This window comes from Silene latifolia, chromosome 10 (assembly GCF_048544455.1).
Source record: "Silene latifolia isolate original U9 population chromosome 10, ASM4854445v1, whole genome shotgun sequence".
Taxonomy (NCBI): domain Eukaryota; kingdom Viridiplantae; phylum Streptophyta; class Magnoliopsida; order Caryophyllales; family Caryophyllaceae; genus Silene; species Silene latifolia.
The window spans coordinates 96,115,095-96,123,513 of NC_133535.1; the positions used below are offsets into that span (position 1 = coordinate 96,115,095).

General features: G+C 43.6%; 1 non-coding gene across 1 annotated transcript; it reads left to right on the plus strand.

Moving 5' to 3' along the window:
• Positions 1 to 2,971: 2,971 nt before the first annotated feature.
• LOC141609790 (small nucleolar RNA R71) lies at positions 2,972 to 3,078 on the plus strand. The gene has a single exon (XR_012527700.1). It is a non-coding gene; the product is annotated as a small nucleolar RNA R71 (small nucleolar RNA).
• The last annotated feature ends 5,341 nt before the right edge of the window (positions 3,079 to 8,419 follow it).

Genomic DNA, 8,419 nt, shown 5'->3' on the forward strand with positions numbered 1-8,419 from the left:
TGAGCTAGGAGGTTTCAGTAGCTAGCAGTGCTACTAATAAGTACCTGAAAAGACAAACAAATACCACGCATAAAATCGAGAAAGCAATAAAGAAGCGATATTTTGTGCATAAATGAGAAAAATAGAAATCTAAATAATATGACGGAAGATAAAGTGGAGTAGAAAACTCCCTCAGTTCCGCAAATCGACCAAACACAGCAGAGGAGAGGTCGTGAACAGGTACAACAGTGCAGTGCGGTCGATCGACCACATAGCTTAGTCGATCGACCAAGGTGAACAGGAACAGTGGCTCCTGGGAACCGCAGACCAGTTGATCGACCATACAGACCAGTCGATCGACTGGAAATACTGCTGTAACTTCTGATTTCTTCGTATTAGCTCAATAAATTGAACTAATGAGGTCTATAAAACTGCAAGTGCACAATAATACGCGCCCAAAATTGCGCAAAACCTAAACTAAAGTCTAAAGTACTTAAAAATCCTAAGCAACAAAATAATTAAAGGCGAAGTCTCGCGCACACAATAAGCAATAAAAAGAGTGTCTAACAAAAGCAAATAGAAGAAAGTTTTTTGATAAAACATGTGATCAACTAATAGTTGATCAAGAACGGCCACGGTATGGCCCACTTGGTCGGCTTCTGGCTACAAGAGGTAGCCTCAACGGTGCTCATCTCCTTACCTGCACCCTTCTTAGCTTCAGCATCCACAGAACTCAACGGATCAACAGCTTCTATATCTCCCCAGTCAATGATCTCTTCGGACTCGTCAGAATCCAAATCGGACTCTCGCACTTTGACCGGCTCGTCATCAACTTCCTCATCAGTGCCATAGCCAAGGCAACCAAGACCGCCTCGTGAAATGATTGGCTCCTTCACAGCTGGAGCAACTTGCGGCTCTTCCTTCCCCAAACCAGCTCCTGCAATATGTAAAACAACAGAATCGTCCTCCTTTTTGCTCCCAGCCTGGGGCGGAGGTGTCACAACAGGAGTAGAAATGGAGACAGGCATATCAGGAAGTATAAAATAAGATTTCTTTTCAGAAACCGTATTGTAATTGACAGGCCACATGGGGTCTTTCTTCCTAGCTGTATGGGCAAAGACAATGGAATGCCTCCCCACTTTGAAGGTCAAGGTACCTGAACCGACATCAATAATCGCACCAAAGAAGATGCGAAAATGGCCTACCTAGTATGATAGGTATGTGTGCATCTTCGGGCATATCTAGTACCACGAAGTCAACAGGGAAGAAGAATTTCCCTATTTGCACAGGGATGTCCTCTAAGACTCCTATTGGCTGGACTGCGGAGTGATCAGCCATCTGTACTGTCATATCGGTGACTGCAAACCTATTCAACTTCAGCTTCCTAGCTAGACTCAAGGGCATTACACTAATACTAGCTCCTAGGTCACATAATGCCTTCTCAATTGAGAAGGTACCTATATTGCAAGGAACAGAAAAACCACCCGGGTCTTCTAGCTTAAGGGGTGCAGTATGAGACAAATAAGAGCATGTCTCCTCAGTTAATGCGACAGTATGCACAGTTTCAACTGACTTCTTCTTAGACAAGAGTTGTTTCATGAATTTAGTGTAAGCAGGCACTTGATTGACTAACTCAAGGAAAGGGACTTGTACATTCAAGCTACGAATAACTTTTTCAAATTTATTGAAAGATACCCGTTCCTTCGTCGGCACTAGTCTCTCCGGATATGGGGCTGTAAGAAGTAGCTTAGCCCTCTCCTCTAAATCTCTCATGCCGGCATTCGTGGACTTTGGCTGGAAGTCCACCACCTTCTCCTTGTTGAAACTTGACCCCTCTTCAGACCGTCTCAAATGCGAACCATTGATCGACATTGGGTCTTACTTCGGAACCGGAACGGACCCATCAGCAGTCGGGTCTGACCTCAATATTTTCGGGGCAGTCGTACCCCGAAATAAGTGATCCCTCAAGTTATCGGGCATCGGAGGACGAAAAGGCTCACTATCAGCAGCGATCTCAGTCGATCGACCAGTGAGGTCAGTCGATCGACTGACTTGAACAAGACCAGAAGCTCCTGTAACTCGCACTTCAGTCGATCGACCGGGTATGTCAGTCGATCGACTGACATACCTGGTAGACGTCTTTTTCTTTCCTTTGTTCGTTCCAGCTTTGTTTTGATTCGGTTCCGGCTTATCTTTTTCAGGGGCATCCTCAATCATAGCAGGCCCCTCCAGGGTAGACCCGCTCCTCAAAGTGATGGCATTAAGGGTCTCCTTTTGGTCAGTTTGAGTCGGTAAGTGTCCCGGAGCTCGAGTGGCATTCTTGCTAGCCAATTGAGCAATTTGACTTTCTAGCAATTTCATCCCGGCCTCTCTAGTTTGGGACTCCTTTTGCAGCATATTCTTCAACTCAGCAAACTCGAAATTTTGGGTTTGTTGCTACTGCGGCACATAGGGAGGTTTTTGATATTGTTGTTACTTGTGAGGGGGCACATAAGTTTGCTGCTGCTGCTGCTGTGGAGGTTGAGTCGGATTCAGGACATTTTGGCTACTCCACCTCAAGTTTGGGTGGACATTCGGCTCATAGTACGTGTTTGTCTGCCTATAATGTTGAAAGGCAGCACAAGACTCGAAGGGACTGGGACAATTTTATGAAACATGTCCCTCAGCTCCACATCTTCTACAGACGAAAGGACCGTCTGAAACAGCATTCACATGATACATCCTTCCTTTTGAAGCTCCTCCTAACTCGTATTTGTCAAACCTCGCCGTGAGAGCCTCTAATGCAGCTACAAAAGGGGATTCAGCATTCCTCCTCTGATTGCCTCTCGAATTCCCATATTCAGCTTTATGGGTGGCTAAGTCATCAATGATCTTCCACCCCTTAATCTCTCCCATATTCTCAGCAAATCGGCCATTGGCTGCAGATCATCAAGATAGCCCTCGATCGTCATACGACCCGTTATAGAACTGATTGCAAAGACTCCATTTTTCGAACCCATGGTGCGGTATGGTTCGCACCAGCTTCTTGAAACGGACCCATGCTTCATGAAAGTTCTCATCAGGTCCCTGTTTAAAGCTCGTGATCTGAGCTCTAATGGCATTCGTCTTCAAGGCAGAGAAGTATTTCTTGTAGAATGCCAAGGCCAAAGAATTCCGTCGGTGATCCCATGAGCGGCTCGATCCGGATCTCTCGTACCACTCCCTTGCGATCGCGGTGAAAATATAAACATAGTCTCCTTTATCCGGTCCCGAGTCACACCGGTCGGCGAGGGCATAGAGCAATAATCAATAAATATCTCCATATGCTTGGCTGCATCTTCATTTGCGCTCCCCGAATCGTTTCTCTCAACCAAGTTGATATAGGAAGGCTTCGGTTCGAATTTCCTATCGCTCCGGTAATTCGAACCCCTTGTATAGATTTGCAAATGTCGGCTCGAATGACTTGCTATAGTTGCTTCTTCACCATGACTGGAATTTACGGAAAAGTGACTGTCTCACCAAGAAGAAGTAGAAGCAGAGATGTAGGTGGATCTTCTTCGAACAGAGCGTTCTCGTAGTAACTTGACAGAGTACTCAGCTCTTCCTCTGTCGGCAATATCCTAGATGATCGTCTCAACTCACTCAAGGATTTCTCAATCTCAGGATTGAATGGTACTAGTTCACCACCCTGTGACCTGCGCATAAGAAGAAACTACAATAAGAATATAAGAAAAGTTTAAGGAACGGATGTCCCTTAAACTAAGAAAGACTAAATAAAACAACTAAAAATTAGAACAATTGCCTCCCCGGCAACGGCGCCAAAATTTGATACCCGTCGTTGTGAGTACCAAAAATAAGATTTATAATTTCCTATTAAAACTAACCTAGGCTAGTGGTAACAGGGTCGAACCACAAGGAGGCAGATGTAATTAATAGTTGTCTAATTCAGTCTGGGGTAACGAATGTGGGGGTTGATTTGATTTGGTCTACAGCTAATAGCAATGAAAATTAAACTAAAGAAAAATATTAAATCAAATATAAAGAAGGGTACTAGGATGGTTGGTTCACTATAGTTTCGGCGGCAGCAAACTAAGTCGGTCTAAATCAAACACATGAGGCGGGAAAACAAGAGGTCCTCTCGGTCCACTCTTAACAGATAGCATCTTTCGATCTCGCTATAAGTCCCTAATATCACTAATACTGACTCTCGTCCTGAAAAGTGACTGATAATCTAAACTGTACCTATCTTTCGATCTCAGCATAGTTTAGTCATTTTAATTGGTGATCTAACAACTGTCCCTATCTCTCGATCTAATGGGTCAGTCAAATCCTAAACATTCAACTAGTCGTGTGCACTCGATTCGTCGAATAATGAATTAAAACAGTTAAAATAAAGGTCAAACCTCACGTGGTCAGTCGATCGACCAGGTAGGGTGGTCGATCGACCAACACGCGATTAGGGCTCCCTAATTCTAATGCCGCCTACGCTATAATTCCCCTACATCCTAGCACAATTAATTTAGCTACTCATGATACTGATAAGAACAACAATAATCATAACGAAATAAACTATTGAATTCATGCTTGAATAATCAAATAACAAATAGCGATAAACGATAATTGGCTTTGGATACTAACTAGCAATTCTATATCTATAAACAATAAAAAGGCAATGGAACTGAAATAAGAACAGAGGAAATACCGAAATTGCAGAGAAAAGGATCCAAAAACCGATTGCAAAAGAGTAACTTTATTGACGGAAAATAATCTAACTAATGAATGTTTAATTGTGTTAAGAACTGTATGCTAAAAAACTAGATACCAAAACTGAATAACCTAGCTTACGTTATATAGAATACAACGTAGCTCTTATTCTAAAACCTAATGTATCATGGGCTTCAAATTCCTCGATCTTTTAATTCTCGCCTGGTGCAAATGCAGTCGGTCGATCGACCACGACTGGCCGATCGATCGAGCTGCTGTGAATAGTCTCGGATGTCGTGGGTTGGTCGATCGACTAAGGGGGCCAGTCGATCGACTGCTTTAGCTGGTAATCCGCTTTTAACTTCTCGTGGATTTGTCTTTTGGGCCTTGAAATGCGCACCAAGCTCGTTCCTTAAGTGAATACTTCACGTCAAATGCATTGCAAGATACTCGGGGACGGGTTTAGCTCAATTTCCGCTGGATTCTTCACATTTCTGCAATAATGTACAAAAATACGGAAGTAGACGGAAATAGGGAGAAATGTAGCATAAACTACATGAATGAGCTCTGAAATGCGTGTGAAATAGGGTGTAAAACATCATATAAATGACACGCATCACCTATCATTGAGACATTTGAGATACCCTATCATGAAGAAGAACGTCCTTCCTTTACTCCTCATGAAGACCACTTGACACCTATCATAGAGCCAATGATCATTGAAGAGGATATGGTAGACCTTATTCAAAAGGCCAAAGTATCATACAAGAGCTACTTGGTGAAAAAGCTCAAAGAGAAAATTGCTCGCGAAGCCACTTGTGAAGATTTGGCGCTCACAATGACAACTTCTAAGGAACTCGATCATCAATGCCATGAAAATTCTCCTTCCACCTTGGAAGGATTGAAAAATCAAAATGCTATCATCATCACCGAGATTGAAGAAGAAGTTGGTAAGTGGAAGTCTACGGATGAAAATGAACCATACTTCATGCCTAGTGTTGACAAGAATCATGGGCTTGTTCGTTGGAAGCATTGGGAAAGCTCTAATGCCAAGGACAAAGCAAGAAAAAGGACATTCTACAAGCTTCCTTGGCCAAATTTCATATTCAAGTTGAGCAACCCATATTTATGCTTATTTGGAGCTTGTTCACAAGCTTTTGATCTCTTATTAAGAGCCTTGAGCTCTATGGATAAGAACTTCTATGATTTGAACTAGTTTGGTGGAGTCCTATCTCAAACCACCATTTGTAAGATATTTCTTGGACCCTTTTACTTTGTATAATATTGTACATTATTGCATTTTCATTTAATTTCTTGCATGAGAGTGGTGAGAGAGAGAGTCATCTTACATTTTCAATGAGCAAATTTCAGAAAAAGATAAGGAGAAATAGAAAATCGGTGAAAGGGTATGTTATTGCAAGGAAAAGAAAAGAAAAAGAAGAAAAGGGAGCTGAAGACGCCCGTCCAGGACCCCCGTCAAAAAAATGGTTGGCGCTGTAGCAGAAGACGGGCGGATTTATTCCAAGACGCCCGTCCTGGTAAAAGGCGTCCGTATTCTTCACGGGACGCCCGTCCCGTATGTCATCTAAAAACAAGATCTTGCGCTGCATCAGAAGACGGGCGGATTTAATCCAAGACGCCCGTCCCGACCAAGACGCTCGTCCCAAATCCCAAGACGCCCGTCTTTTTCCTGCTCTCAACTTGAGAAAATTCCCTGCATTAGAATCCGCCCGGATTCAGGCCAAGACGCCCGTCTTCTATTCTCACAAGACGCCCGTCCCGAAGAGAATCCGCCCGGATTGTCCCATTTTTCTCGGATAAACCCGACAGGGCCCACCCTTATCCGCTCGGATTCCCTCTTTCTTCTATATAACCACCCCCTTTCTCCCTCATTTCTTCACCTTATCAAACCCTAAAACACTCATCTCCATCCTCAAAATCACCCCCCCCCCCCTCAAAAACACTCCTCACACCCACATCAAAAATGGCGCCATTGATGAACCTCAAAGGCAAGACTAAGAAATTGGTTGAAACCACCGGAAAGAAACGCAAGGGATCATCCTCTTCAATTCAACGGGAGGAAGCGCTACCAAGGAACTCCCGCCCCATAATGAGGGGAGCAATTGAACAACTTGACTACTTCTAAGAGGTGCTATTTGAATCCGATGACCACCGCAAGAACTTCGTCAAATTACTAGGTAAGAACTACGAACCCACTCAATTCGTAGATACTAGGGTGTTGGAAATCCTTAAGATAAGGTACCCTACTGAGATGTTCTTTGATGGTCTTGGCATTGGGAAACTTTTCCATGCCCATGAGGAGACATACCTTAGTCTCACCCTTGAATTCTTGAGTAGCCTTCGCATTGTAACGAATACCCACACCAATGTGGGCATGGAGTTTAGGTTGTGCAACCTAGACCATCATATTTCACTTGAGGAATACGCCTACATTTTCGGTCTTGCAGTGCCCGCCAACTATACCGAAAAACCCGATAATTTCGGTGTGGACCTTCTTTGGAAGGCTATCTCCGGGAGGGATTTTACCCATCCAAAGCAATGCTATACCTTCGCCATCCAACATCCGGTGATTCGATTCACCGAGCGCTTTGTGGCCGGTACCATTGTAGATACCTCATTTCTGCACCTCCCGCAAACCACCCGGTGATGATTGGGCCGCATGTTTGGTACGCGGAACGATTTGTGACAGTTCGTAAGATTATCGTCAAGTGATTGCTCAAATATTAATGTCTACCTCTTAATTGTCATCTACGTCCCGATACGGTCGTTTTGACAGTAATTAGAGTACATTCGGAGTCCGGGCCAAAAACCGTCTCCATTTTCTGATAACCGTTAAAACCCGAGTCAGAATGTTCTGGAATGTTCCGGATATTTCTATTCCATATTTCATAAATTTTATCTTTTAGTAAGCAATTTCCCGTAATATTCACATAAGATATTAAGGAAAACCGAATTATTTCCGTCTTACCATAACTCAAACACAGAAATCTTTCTTCTGCAGGAGGAAATCCCTTGGGAACAGACGCAGCAGGTGCTGCGCCTCTTCCAAGAGACGCAGTGGCTGCTGCGCCTCTTCCCGGCCCTTTCTCGCGTGTTTACGGTATCTTTTTCATATCTTTCCGAGATTCACTTCCAAAGAGTCTCCGAAACCCTAATTCCTTCACGTGATTAGTATAAATAGGAGCCTTCGCTCCTTATATTTCTCACGCGAGTGTCCGCCCTTCTCTTCTCCCTTTGCATTCTAGACTTTGTTCTTACTTTTTGGCGTCTACGTGCTTGAATTTTCGACCACGTAAGCTCGAATCCTTCTGAGTACCAGCCTCCCCGTTTGCATGACCGACCAATTTGACCAACTACACATCAATCAACTTAATTAATTAATCGTTTTCCTCTTACGAGGGCACTTTCTTTGCATTCGCGTCGAGCATCACTAATCGATATCTTAGTCCTTCTCGTTTCATCAACATGTAAGTCTGAGGGTGTAATTCCTCTTTTATTTATTGTATTTACCTTTTGTATCATCAATTGTAAGGTTTACGTCGTAAATACCATTAAAACTGATTTCTAAAACCATGTTTAAAACCTCTTTTTTACGGATTTCCAGTAGATAACCGCCGAGAAAGGACGCAGCAACTGCTGCGCCTCTTCGAAGGAGCGCAGTTCCTGCTGCGCCTCTTCGTGAGGCTGCCGCAGTTCCTGCTTCCTTTCTTCTTCGTTCATCCTCTGTTATTCGTTC